The sequence below is a fragment of the Mandrillus leucophaeus genome, unplaced genomic scaffold (assembly GCF_000951045.1).
Source record: "Mandrillus leucophaeus isolate KB7577 unplaced genomic scaffold, Mleu.le_1.0 Scaffold1369, whole genome shotgun sequence".
In the NCBI taxonomy this organism is placed as follows: domain Eukaryota; kingdom Metazoa; phylum Chordata; class Mammalia; order Primates; family Cercopithecidae; genus Mandrillus; species Mandrillus leucophaeus.
In genome coordinates this window covers 25,356-38,337 of record NW_012101331.1, presented here as the reverse complement: position 1 = coordinate 38,337, position 12,982 = coordinate 25,356, and the positions used below count along the sequence as shown (strand labels likewise).

The following is a 12,982-nucleotide window of genomic DNA, read 5'->3' as shown; positions in this document are numbered from 1 at the left end:
GTTGAAACTAAGATGAAAACTAAGTATTTGGATGTCAATGCTATTAACTTTTAAAATATATTATAATTTGCTCTTTCAGTTTAAAAAACACAGTGAAACTATATCAGAATTAACAAATGGAGTATTTTATGGGTAATTCAATGATGTCCTGATCTTGATAAGTTTTGCAACCTCAAATGGGCTGGCAAAAAATTCAGAATATAATTAGCTCGGTTTTGAACAAATCATTCTAACTTCACTAATAATATTTAGGGTATTCCTGTGGTGGTAACGCATGATGTTATGGTTATAGGACAAATAAATAGTTGCATCCTAGTTTTATTTATTCTCTGTTTGTTCAAAGGATTCCCCAAATGATAAACACATAAAAGATAATGGCAAATGAAATACAAAGTACTTTTAATTACTTGTCAAGCTCCTACCTAAAATGCCGATGAAAATGATTACAACAACCTGTGAAATGGCAGATACTTTAACTTAAATGCTAAAATTTGAAATGCACCAGACTCGAGGGATTCTCTCTTCTCTTAAGTTAAAACCCAAACATGCACTGCTGGAAATTTATCAAAGACAAAAAGTACATGTTATGAACTGAATGCTTGTGTCGACCTCAAAGTTCACATGTTGAAAATTCTACCCTTCAAGGTGATGGTTTCAGGAGGTACAACCTTTGAGAGGTGATTAGGTCACTAAAGTAGAGCCTTCAGGAATGGGATTCATTTTCTCATAAAATAGACTGTGAAAGTGTATTCATTGTTCTACCATGTGAGGACATGGCAAGAAGGCACTAGAAAGTGGACCGTCACCAGACACTGAATCTGCTGAAAATTTGATCATGGATTTTGCAGCCCTCAAAACTGTGGGCAATAAGTTTCCATTGTTTATAAGTTACCCAGTTTATGGTATTTTGTTATAGTAGCCTGAATAGACTAAGACAGTACATGAATACGTACCAGCCAGTTTAAGAAAAATAATATAGGACTTTCATGGAGACTTTGTGGCATTTTACACATTTTGATGGACACATGAGGGAAGAAAGACTAGCCTCTTTTAAATGACATTTAAATAATCAGTGATCCTTCTCTTTATTAAATATGACTGGATCCCTTTCTTAGAATGTGACACATCATATCAACAATTCTTGATAAACTAGAGATTTAGTGATTTATTGAAAAACAAATATATTTTTCTTTCTATAGGCTTTCAAGGTTGGATATGAAAAGCAAAAATTAATGAAAATATGACATTCCCAAAGGGGATTTACAGAATTCACAAACTATCAGTAACCTTTATTAAATAATCAGATACAAACCAAGTAGTTATTTAATTTTGGATATGGTACAATAGTTAATCCAAATGTGATCAGATCATCATATCTCAAATATATGTTCCATGAAATGTAATCAAGAACTCTGAAATTTTACTTAATTCTGTTTTTAGAAATATCCAATTAATTAATGTTTTAGAGACACCATCTCACTCTCTTACCCAGGCTGTAGTGCCGTGGTGCCAGTGTAGCTCCCTGCAGCCTTGAACTCTGGGGCTCAAGCAATCCTCCCACCTCAGACCCCTCAGTAGCTGGGATTACAGGTGTCTTTATTACCAACATGATAGTATTAAGCAGTAGGGCCATTGGAGGGTGACTAAGTTATGAGGGCACAGCCTTCATGAATGGGATTAGTCAACTTAAAAAAGAGGTACAAGAGAGTTGTTTGCCCATTCTGCCATGTGAGTACACAGTAAGAGGCATCATGTATGAAGCATAGTGTGAGCCTTCACCAGACAGCTAATCTACTCAATTTGACAGTGAACTTCCCAGCCTCCAAAACTGTGAGAAATAAACTTCTATAATTTATAAATTATCCAGTCTAAAGCATTTTGTTATATCAGCCTGGATGAACTAAGATTATATTTATATGTATATACAATGTATACATGTGCATATATAAACATAAGTACATACAATGTATACATGTATATATATAAACGCACATGCACATACATATGGAAATAATATTCTTTATATATGTCTAGGAAAATCTCTTGGAGAACTGAAAAATAAACACACACACACATACATACCATGCTTATGGACAGTAGAATGTTTTAAGAAAGAGCTGTGATGTCTAGTTTGGAAGCAAATGAGAAGATCTTATTCTTATTTAAGAGATATAAAAATAACTAAATAGATAAAAACGACTGAATTAGGAAAAAGAGAGAATGCTATGGGCTGATTGTTAAGAGACATGCTTGAATGTTTGGAATCTCCACAAACTTTTGTTTATTTAATGTAAGCAGTTAGCTTTCTGATTCTCATATTCCACATATCCACAAATAAGACTCAAAACTTTATTCTGTATTATCAAAACACAAAATAAATGTAGATGGAATTTAAAAGCCAAAGATGCTACAAAGATTTTGACTACATGATGACATCAAAAAGACAATGAAGTCGATGTTGAATAAGACAAAGGACAAAATGTGATGTAACAGATACTGTCAATACTCTACCAAGCTCTCCTTGGATCCTTTATGCAGGTCCTGTGTGCCCTGCTCTGTCTTTTGAGTGATTCGTTTCTAACAGTGAGCACCTGTGACTAACTTTGAGGATGACTGTTGCATTATCACAGCACTTGCTTGGAAGGTGCAGATACTCAAAAGTATTAGACAGTCTTTATCTGCCTGTGATTGTTCTTAGCCAATGACTCTCTGTTGTAGGAGTTTCAATGCCTGGCTCCTTGGCCACAAGTACACAAATTCCGATAATAAGTTACAAAAGAGCTTTCCCCAGGGACTTCCCTCAAGCATTCTTCCTTGAAATCGCTCAATTGCTTTGCATCCTCTTCTGCTCTGTCCTAATCTCCTATTACCTTACTAGATTGTTCTGGAAAGTCACTCATGAGGACATAGTTATCTCAGAGTCTTCTGGGAAACTCAAAATAAGACAGATGATGATTCCTCCTATTATATATCACTTTATGGTTTTCTTTATTATATTACTTTATCTTCAATTCATCTTGTGAGGTGTTTATTTCAAAAATGGAAATGGTGAACCTCTAAAGGTTAAGTAATTAACCTGATATCATACAATTCAAGTGCAAAGTCAAAACTTAAACTTGAACCTTTCTCAGAATGTTAGAATATATATATTTTTTCAGTGACATCTATCCGAGTGTATGTTATTACAGAACACTTTCATTTGCAAGATAGTTCTCCTTATTTGATGGGAAAAATCTTGGCTTAATATCAAACACCATGGAGATATAAGATAAAAACAATTTTAGGGAAAGATAAGTTTATTTTACTTGCCTATAATATCTGAAGATGTAAGATCCTGTGAAATAAAGTTTTTAACAAAATGTCTTATTTGTTACTAATAGTAAGCGTGACTTTGAATGACCCTAAAATAAAAGAAAAACATGGATAAATTACATTTCTCCAAGAGACAATAAAAACATCCTGTTTAACCACCTATCACTCTATCCAATCTGATGGACACTTAAAATATCACCTCTAGTGATTGCATTTGAAAGAAAATTACTTGAACGTTTTAATCTTTTATAAGTTTATAAGCAATAAACTGAAAAGCTAAAGTCATTGGTTAAATAAACAGACTATTTGGCTACAAAAACATTTGTGAACATAGACTTTTTTTCTTAATTTCTGAATATTGATGTAAACTGACTGCCTACCGTTAAGAAAACTCACCAGTTGTGCTTACCTAGCTGTTTTCCTGAAGTATAAGTGAGAGGCAGAGGATCTTAGTTTTTGATCATTTTCTGTTTTGCTAAGAACTCTTGAATTCTACAGAATATCTATAGTAAAAGGAATATGGTCCCTGTGACAGTTGTTTAAACTCTACAGTAATCAGAAATATACAACCTTTTAAAAAAAATGTGCCAGGCACAGTGGCTCATGCCTGTAATCCCAGCACTTTGGGAGGCGGAGGCAGGAGGATCACCTGAGGTCGGGAGTTCGAGGCCAGCTTGGCCAACATAGTGAAACCCTGTCTGTACTAAAAATACAAAAAAATTAGCTGGGCGTGGTGGCGGGTGCCTGTAATCCCAGTACTTGGGAGGCTGAGGCAGGAGAATCGCTTGAACTTGGGATGTGGAGGTTTCAGTGAGCTGAGGTCACACCATTGCAAGCCAGCCTGAGCAACAAGAGCAAAACTCTGTCTAAAAAAGAAAAGAAAAAAACAAAACAAATGCATTGACGACTCTACCTTTAGTCAAGATAGAGTAACTGGTACTGGACTGAGTCTCTTAAAGCAAAAATAGAGAACTGGACAAAATGTATGAAATGTCTTCAGACATAGGACAGAATTCTGATCTCTGAGAAAAAGAGAAACTCAAGGGAGTTAAATGATTGCTCCAGTTTTCTACCGAAAGTCATTTCCCAGCTGTAGCATAAAAGAGGCACAGTTTAGTAGTCTTATTGAGATGAACACACAGGAATGAATTTGGAGAAGCTAAAGTGGCTGACATATGTAGGGCAAATTATCAAAGTGAAGAGTACTCAAGAATTTGCATAGAGTCTCCCTCAGTCTATTGCTAAATATCAGTCTCTAAATGTGCAGGATTAGAATGTAGGAGATTAGGCAAGGAACAATCATTGGTGATAGAACAACTACTTATGAGTCAAACAACTCCCGGAGTTCACAAACATTTGGGAAGCACCCAAGTTCTGGTTACACAAAAAGGAGGAAGCATTATGAGTACCTGGAGCATTCTTTAAGAACCCAGAAAGCCCAAAACTTTAGAGTAGAAATAAACTACCCTGAATTAAAGTTGTTTGGTGGGAAAATATTGGCTTTATATCAAACACCACAGATATATAAGACAAAAACAATTTTAGAGAAATGTAAGTTTATTTTACTTGTCTATGATACTTGGAGACAGAAGACCCTGTGAAACATGTAGACATGCTAGCAAAACTTAAAACCAGTAAATTGCCAACTTTCTTAAAAAATCCACATTGGTTAAAGAAAAACAACAAAATCCAGCATAAATCAGTCAGTAGCAACAAAGCAAGAAGTATTAGAGATGATAAGATTAGTAAATGAGGTCTCAAAGCACACATTATAAATATAAATATCTGCAAGGACTTAAAGGAAACATAAATACAATGAAAAGTAAAACCAAAAAAATTTAAAGACCAAGGGGGAAATATCTAAAGTTGATAAACATATGTAAAATGAAAAAATCACAAGGTAAGCTTAAAAAAATTTGGATATTATATTAAAAAATTGAAGATATTTCAGTTGAAGCCAAACAAAATAAAATGCAAAGAGAAAAATGACTGAAATAAATTAACAGACCCTCAGCAAACTTTGGGGCAACATCGAGAAATGTAACAAACGTGTAATTGGAGTACCAGAAGGAAATGGAAGAAAATGGAAAAGAAACATTAAAAATAGCTTAAAATTTCTAAATGTTGTAAAAATATATGAAACCATGTATCCATGTAGACCAACAGAGCTGAAGGAGGAGAAACACAAATAAAACCATAACAATGGACATAATGATTAAGTTGCTGAGTGCTAATTATATATATAAAAAACTTAATAGTCAAGACAGAAAGCTGAAGCCTTATGGGCTTATAATATCAGAGGACAGAGTTTGAGATAACCTGGCTTCTCTAGAAGCATGGGAATCACAGAGAAGGGGCGCACCTCTGAACAGGTGTTTTAAAAATCAAACTTTTGGCCAATAGTCAAATAATTCAGGTCCACGTGAGGATCTTAGAGATTGGGGGAAAATACGGAGCAGTTGGAAGCTACATGAACAGAACAGAGACATCATTAAGTGCGATAATGGCGGAGACAAAATTTGCAGTTTAAGTTTTGTGATATTAATTCTATTAAAACAAAAGCAACAAGAATCCTCAGAAGAAACTAAAAGAATTCAGACGCACTATGATTTATTTTATATAATGTCCAGTTTAGTTTTCAATCCAAAGTATTAGACACAAAAAGATTCTGGACAGTGTGACACATTTCCATGAAAATAAGAATTCAGTCAATTGAGATCAGAGATTAGATTGATGCAACAAATAACTACAAGAATTACTAAAAATATGTAAAGAAAAATATGGTTTTGTATCAGTGTGTAAACATGTAAGTATTCTAAGAATTAAAGCTAACTTAATAAAAATTTTACAGCTAAAATGTGGCCAAAATTATTTACTGAATGAGTTTGTGAACACATTGTGTCTATCAGAAGAAAAGGACTTGTGAACTTGAGTAAAAATTAGTAACATTTTCATTATTGGAATAATAGGGAAAAATGTATATATTTTCAAACTTAAAATATTTAAGTTCAAGAGTACAAGTGCAGGTTTGTTACACAGGGAAACTTGTGTCATGAGGGTTTGTTGCACAGAATATTTCATCACTCGGGTATGAAGCTTAGTACCCATTAGTTACTTTTCCTGATCCTCTCCCTACACTCACCTTTCAGCCTCCGAAAGGCCCCAGTGTCTGTTGCTCTCCTCTATATATCCATATGTTCTCATCGTTTAGCTCCCACTTGGGAGTGAGAACATGTGGTAGTTAGTGTTCTGTTTCTGTGTTAGTTTGCTAAGGATAATGGCCTCCAGCTCCATCTATATCCCTGGAAAGGACATAATCTCATTTTTTATTATGGCTGCATAGTATTCCATGGTGTATATGTACTACATTTTCTTTTATCCAGTCTATCATTGATGGGCAAAGATTTCATGTCTTTGCTATTGTGAATAGTGCTGCACTAAACATACGTTTGCGTGTGTCTTTATAATAGAGAGATTTATATTCCTTTGGGCATATGCCCAGTAATAGGATTGTGGGGTCAAGTGGAGAAAATATTAAAGAAAAATCTTAGTAGAAATAATAGATAAATATATTTCAGTTGTGTTTGAAAAACATTAACATACAAGTTCAAGAAGCTCGACAAACATCAAATAGGATAAACTCTAAGAAAACACCTTTGCATCAAGTCAAAGCCAAAACACTAAAGTCTGAAGATAAAGAGAAAACCTGGAATAATCTGAAAAAATATATATTCCTTATAAGGAACAACACTATGATTAATAGCCAATATTAATAATTATAAAGATCAGAGAACATTGGAATAACACATTTAAAGCAATGAAATAAGGAGTCAAAAATTTACATACATAAAAACTATCCTTTAAAAAGCAAGGTAAAATAAAGTATTTTCAAATAAACAAAACTGACATGACCAGCTGTCGGCAGATATTCCCTACCATAAATTAAAGAAAAACCTTATGTCTGAAGGGAAATGTTAACAGATAGCAACTCAGATGTACAGGAGGAAATGAAAAGCAGTAGAAATTGTAAATATGAAAATAAATATAAACACATACAAATATACACATACATAGAGTTCTTCTATAAATTTTTGGAAGAAAAATGCCTTACTATTTAAAGCAAACTATAACTTTTTTGTTTTTATGAAGTTTTAAAATTTAATATATGTGATGATAGTTATAAGCATTGGGGTTAGGCATGGATGCATATTGTTTACAGTCTTCTTTATTTTATCCAAAATAATTCATTATTAACTCTAAATATATTGAATTATTTTGGATAAAATATTGGGATAGCTTAAAGAGGCATATCATCACTCTTAGAACAACCACGGAAACATTATATAATGAGATGCAGCTCAATGAACAATTGGAAAATATTAGAAATACCATTTACAATAGCATTAAAAACCATAAAAATTGAAATAAATGTAATTAAAAATGCATTACACAAAAATTAAAAAAAATGATGACAGAAATCAAGTAAGACCACATAAATGAAGAGATATACTATGTATACTACTGGAAGGTTCAATATTTTAAATACAGCAGTTCTCTTGGAAATGTCTATAGATTTAGGACAATTTTAATAAAAATATCAGTGTATGTTTTTGTTGACATTAATAACTTAATTTAAAAATATATGGAAATTCAAATCACTTAGGCTATCCAAGACAATTTTGGAAAAGAACTATCTTGGGAGACTCAAACTGTTTTTGTGTCTTACTGTAAAACTCCATTAATCAATGCAGCTTGATATTGGAAAGCAATACATTCCAGAAATATATCTAAATTTATATTTGTAGACCAAGAGCTTTGACTAAGTTACCAAACAATTCAACGGGAAAAATATTTTTAACAAATTGCACAAGAGTAACTGGACATGCATATGGGTAAAATAAATTTTGATAGCTACCTCACATAATATGCAAACAATACTTCATGGCATCATGGACCTACATGTAAAACATAAAACTATATAGGAAGTAGCAGAAAAACAAATAGGAGATCATCTTTTAAAATTTTATGTGAAAGCCATCTTCTAAAATGGCTCCCAATAATTCCCATCTTCTGGTATTCATAACCTTAGGTTACCTGCTCTTGAGAGTGGATTGAATCAAGTGACTGACTTTGAATAAATAGAATACTACCACGTCCAAGATTAGATTACAAAGGAGTGTAACATTCTATTTTGCTTGTCTTGCTTGTGACATCTGCTGAAACAAGCAGCTATGTTTTGAGGTGTTACATAGAGAGGCCACAGACTGAGGCCCTCAGTCCACCAGACCATGAGGAGCTGAGTCCTGCTAATATCCACATGACTGAGCTTGGATGTGAATCCTTCCTTAGCTGACCCTTGAAATGATGGCAGCCCCATCAGACCCCTGGAAAGCAGCCTTGTTAAACAACAGCAGCAACAACAAGAATTGAGCTGTGTTAAGGGTCTTTGACCCTAAGAAAATTTGTATAATAAATACTTCCTGTTAGTTATAATAAATTCATTTTAATAAATGTAAACTGTGGGATAAGAAATATGGCTTTTTAAAGATGATAAGCTTTGGTGCAGTCACATAGTAATGGATAACTAATACACTTGGAATGAACAATTTTAGGTAGAACACAGAACACACAAACTATAAAAGAAAACAAAAGTATAGACTTCATTGAAATTTAAAAATTCCATTTCTCAAGAAACTACTAAGAAAATGAATAGACAGACCACAAACTGCCAGGAATTGAAACTACAATGAGATGCCACTGCCATTCACTGTTATTATTTTAAAACTTAAAGACAACATCAAATACAAAAGGTGGAATAACTTGACTGTCATGTATGCTTTTGGGAATAAAATCATACGTTACAAATACATTAGAAAATGATTTAGGCTGGGTGTGGTGGCTCCCACCTGTTATCCCAGCATTTTGGGAGGCCCAGGCCAAGGCAGGCAGAACACTTGAGGTCTGGAGTTCGAGACCAGCCTGGACAACATGGTAAAACCCTGTCTCTACTAAAAATACAAAAATTAGCTGGGCGTGATGGCACACCTGTAATTCCAGCTACTTGGGAGGCTGAGGCACAAGAATTGCTTGAACTCAGGAGGTGCAGGTTACAGTGAGCCGAGATCGTGCCACTGCACTTCAGCCTGGGGGATGGAGTAAGACTCTGTCTCAAAACAAAACAAAGAAACAGAAAAAAAAAAACAGACATGTAACCTATATGCACCAATTTTACTATAGTCAGCAGTGTTTCCCCCCAAATTTATGTTCATCTGGAACCTCAGACTGCTACCTAATTTAAAAATAGAATATTTACAGATGTTTTTAGTTAAAGATCTTTAAATGAAAGTACTCTGGGTTTAGAATTGGCTCTAAATTCATTGATTGGTGTCTTTGTGAGAGAAAGGAAAGGTAAGATTTGGAAATAAAGACATCGAAAAGAGGGCCACTTGAAGATGGAAGCCAGCATTGGAGTGGTACAGCACAATCCAAGAAATGTCAAGGATTGATGGGAGCTCCCAGAAGCTGTGAAAAGGCAAGGAAGGGTTCTTCCCCAGAAACTTCAAAGGAAAGTTGCTCTGCCAACAAGTGATCTCAGACTTCTGGCCACTGAGAAAGAATAAATTTCCATTGTTTTAAGCTATGAAGTGTGTGGTAGTTTGTTATAGCAACCCTAGAAAACTAATACATACTTCTGGGCATTTACTCAAGAGAAAGAAAAACATATATCCACAAACAGACTTGAACACAAATGTTCATAATGGTTTTATTCATAACTGTGAAGCATCTATATGTTCCTTGACAACAGAATGGATACATAAATTGTGATATATTTATATGATGGAATACAAATCAGTATATTAAAAAACCCACAAACAAACAAACAAACAGAAAATCCTCATGCAACAACATGAGGAAACCTCTAAACATATGTTGAGTGAAAATAAAACCAGTCACATAAGAATATCTTTTGTATGCTTTTATTTATATGAAGCACTAGAATAGGCAATCAGAGCTTTGGTTGCCTCAGCAATAGTGGGAGGCATAATTAATGTGAAATGACATAAAGGAAATTTATGGAGAGATGGGAATGTTCTACACTTTGATAAGAGTGTGGATTATGCTAGTAAAACATTTATGATTTGTGCATTTCTCTATGCAAAAATTATATCTAAATTACATTGAAAATACTTCAGTTAAAAAGCAAAAAATATTTTGTAGCACAAAAATAGATAATACAAGACAGTGTATGCTGGAACTTAAGACTGGGAGCCAGAATGCAAACATTATTTTAGGCAATATATGATGTGCTTTTTTTTTTTTCTTTCCAACTGAATTAGTCTCCTTTTATTCTCTTGGTAATCTCTTCCAGTTAACTAATTCCATTGTCAGTGATGAAATGTGTAAAGCTCCACTTTAGATGTTGGCACTGCTATGAACATGGTCTTTCCCTTTATTGCAACTCACAATCAAAACCTTTGATTCTTCTGTATATTCCAGTCCCAGAAGTAGTTTCCACTGTAGAAGTTAATTGATGAGTCTTATTCTTTCTAGTAGTAGCTTACAACCAGGCACTAGCTTCTCCAGGAATACTACATGATGAATTTAGTTTAAATATGTATTAAACTAAAAGGCATTCTCTCAACTGGGTTAAAATGCATTTTACTTTTAGACAACCTACATGACTTGTTTTTCTTTCTTCTTTTTTGAGACGGAGTCTCACTCTGTTGCCAGGCTGGAGTTCTATCTCGGCTCACTGAAACCTTCGCCTCCTGGGTTCAAGCAATTCTCCTGCCTCAGCTTTCCGAGTAGCTGGGACTACAGATTCGCGCTAATTTTTGTATTTTTAGTAGACCAGGATGGTCTCCATCTCTTGACCTTGTGATCCACCCGCCTCGATCTCCCAAAGTGTTGGGATTACAGGTGTGAGTCACTGCCCCCAGCCAACATGTTTTTCTTAAAAACAATGCCTCCACTCTGAATGAATTATGGTCAAAATAAATGAAGAGCTCAAGATGGCATCAGTCCCATTTGTCTTAAGTCCTGGTGTTGTGTGGATAACAATTAGAAGCCAGTTATGATGACAGGTGATAGATCCAAACTAATTGCCAAATTTGTTAATATTTTTCCATTTCCAAACCATCCCTAAAGAAAATCATACGTGGGGTCACACCATCCTCACGGTAGTCCAGTAGAGCAACCATGCCATCTGAATTCATGTTTTCACCAATACAGAACTGGTAGTTTTTGAAATTAACAGGGATGTGCTTGATTTGTTCTGCAGCCCCTGTCATAAAAAGTTTTACTCTTTCTGGTCTCTGTTCTTCAAGTTTGTCTTTGATTGATTTCATGTAATCTTTGATGTACTTCTTGTAGGCTTCTTTTATGAAACTTGTTTCCTGCAGGTGATGGTTCATGACAATATCGACAGCAGTGATTACTGTGCTTTTGGTACCTTCGCCCTCGGGGCCTTCAGTGGAGACATTCCCACCAATAAGCGAGTCATCAATGTTACCTTCTATCCTACTGACCATTTTCCCCACCACCTCCCAGCACTGCCCGTCCGCAATCTCACGGATCTTGTAGATGTAGGAGAATATCTCATTGTGGCTGATGAGGTCGCGGTAGATAATCATGATGGTGACTGAAGGGAGACTATGGCGGCACTAGCTTAGCAGGAGCCGGAAGCTCCAAGGGAGCACGGTGCAGCCAGAGCAGCATTCAGTGGAACCGGCGAGCGGGCGGAAAAGCATGATGTGCTTTTAGAGCAGCGGGTTTGCATCCAGAACTTGACTTGAATCCTACTCTAATGTTTCATATCTGTGTGAACTTATGCATGGTACATAAACGCTGAACCTCATTTTTTGTTATTTGTAAATGGAGGTATTTATACCTACATTGCACATACACAGTAGGACGTACTGAAATAAAATAGTGCATATAAAGTGCTCAGTGATTTGTAGACGTGATACAGTAAATCTTCACTTCAATGGTTCTCAGATTTCCCATGACTAATGGAGTACTGCTAGTGATTATCAAAGTTGATTTTCACCAATACCTGCATAATGAAGATGTTGAGGGAATAGGGCTTGGATAGAAAATAAGAAAACAAATGGACAATGCAGGTATGGAAAGGAAAGCAGAAATAATATTTTTTAACACAAATAGTACCCAACTCAATTTTCTTTGGGAGTATATCTGGAATATAGAGACAAAGGATTATAAGTAATTATTCTCTCAAGCAATATTTATTGAACACATCCTATGTTTCATAAACTATTCTGGGTACTGGGGACTACAACAGTAAGTCCATTGGAAAAAGTTCCAGCCAACATAGAGCTTATATGCTGCTGGTGGTAGAGAGAGGCTATATATAGATATACCCAAAAAACTTATTTTAAAAGCAGGTAATAGAAAGTCCTGAGTTACTAATAAAAGAGGTACTGAGTTAGAGTGAGACAGAAGATGTAAAATAAGTTGAGTTTTTGGTGAAGGCTTCTATAAGGAGATGACATTTAGGCACAGAGCTTTACAAAATAGTCAACTGTGTGATGATTTTTGTATTAGAGTAATCCTAGGGGCTATAACTAACAAGTGCTAAAATATTAGTGGCTTAGTGTATTAGGGCTTTCTAGAGGGACAGAACTAATAGGACAGAGATATATATATATAT

General features: G+C 34.9%; 1 pseudogene; it reads right to left on the bottom strand.

The window, feature by feature from the left end:
- Positions 1–11,266: 11,266 nt before the first annotated feature.
- Positions 11,267–12,014, bottom strand: LOC105534558 (annotated as a pseudogene).
- Between the last annotated feature and the right edge of the window lie 968 nt (positions 12,015–12,982).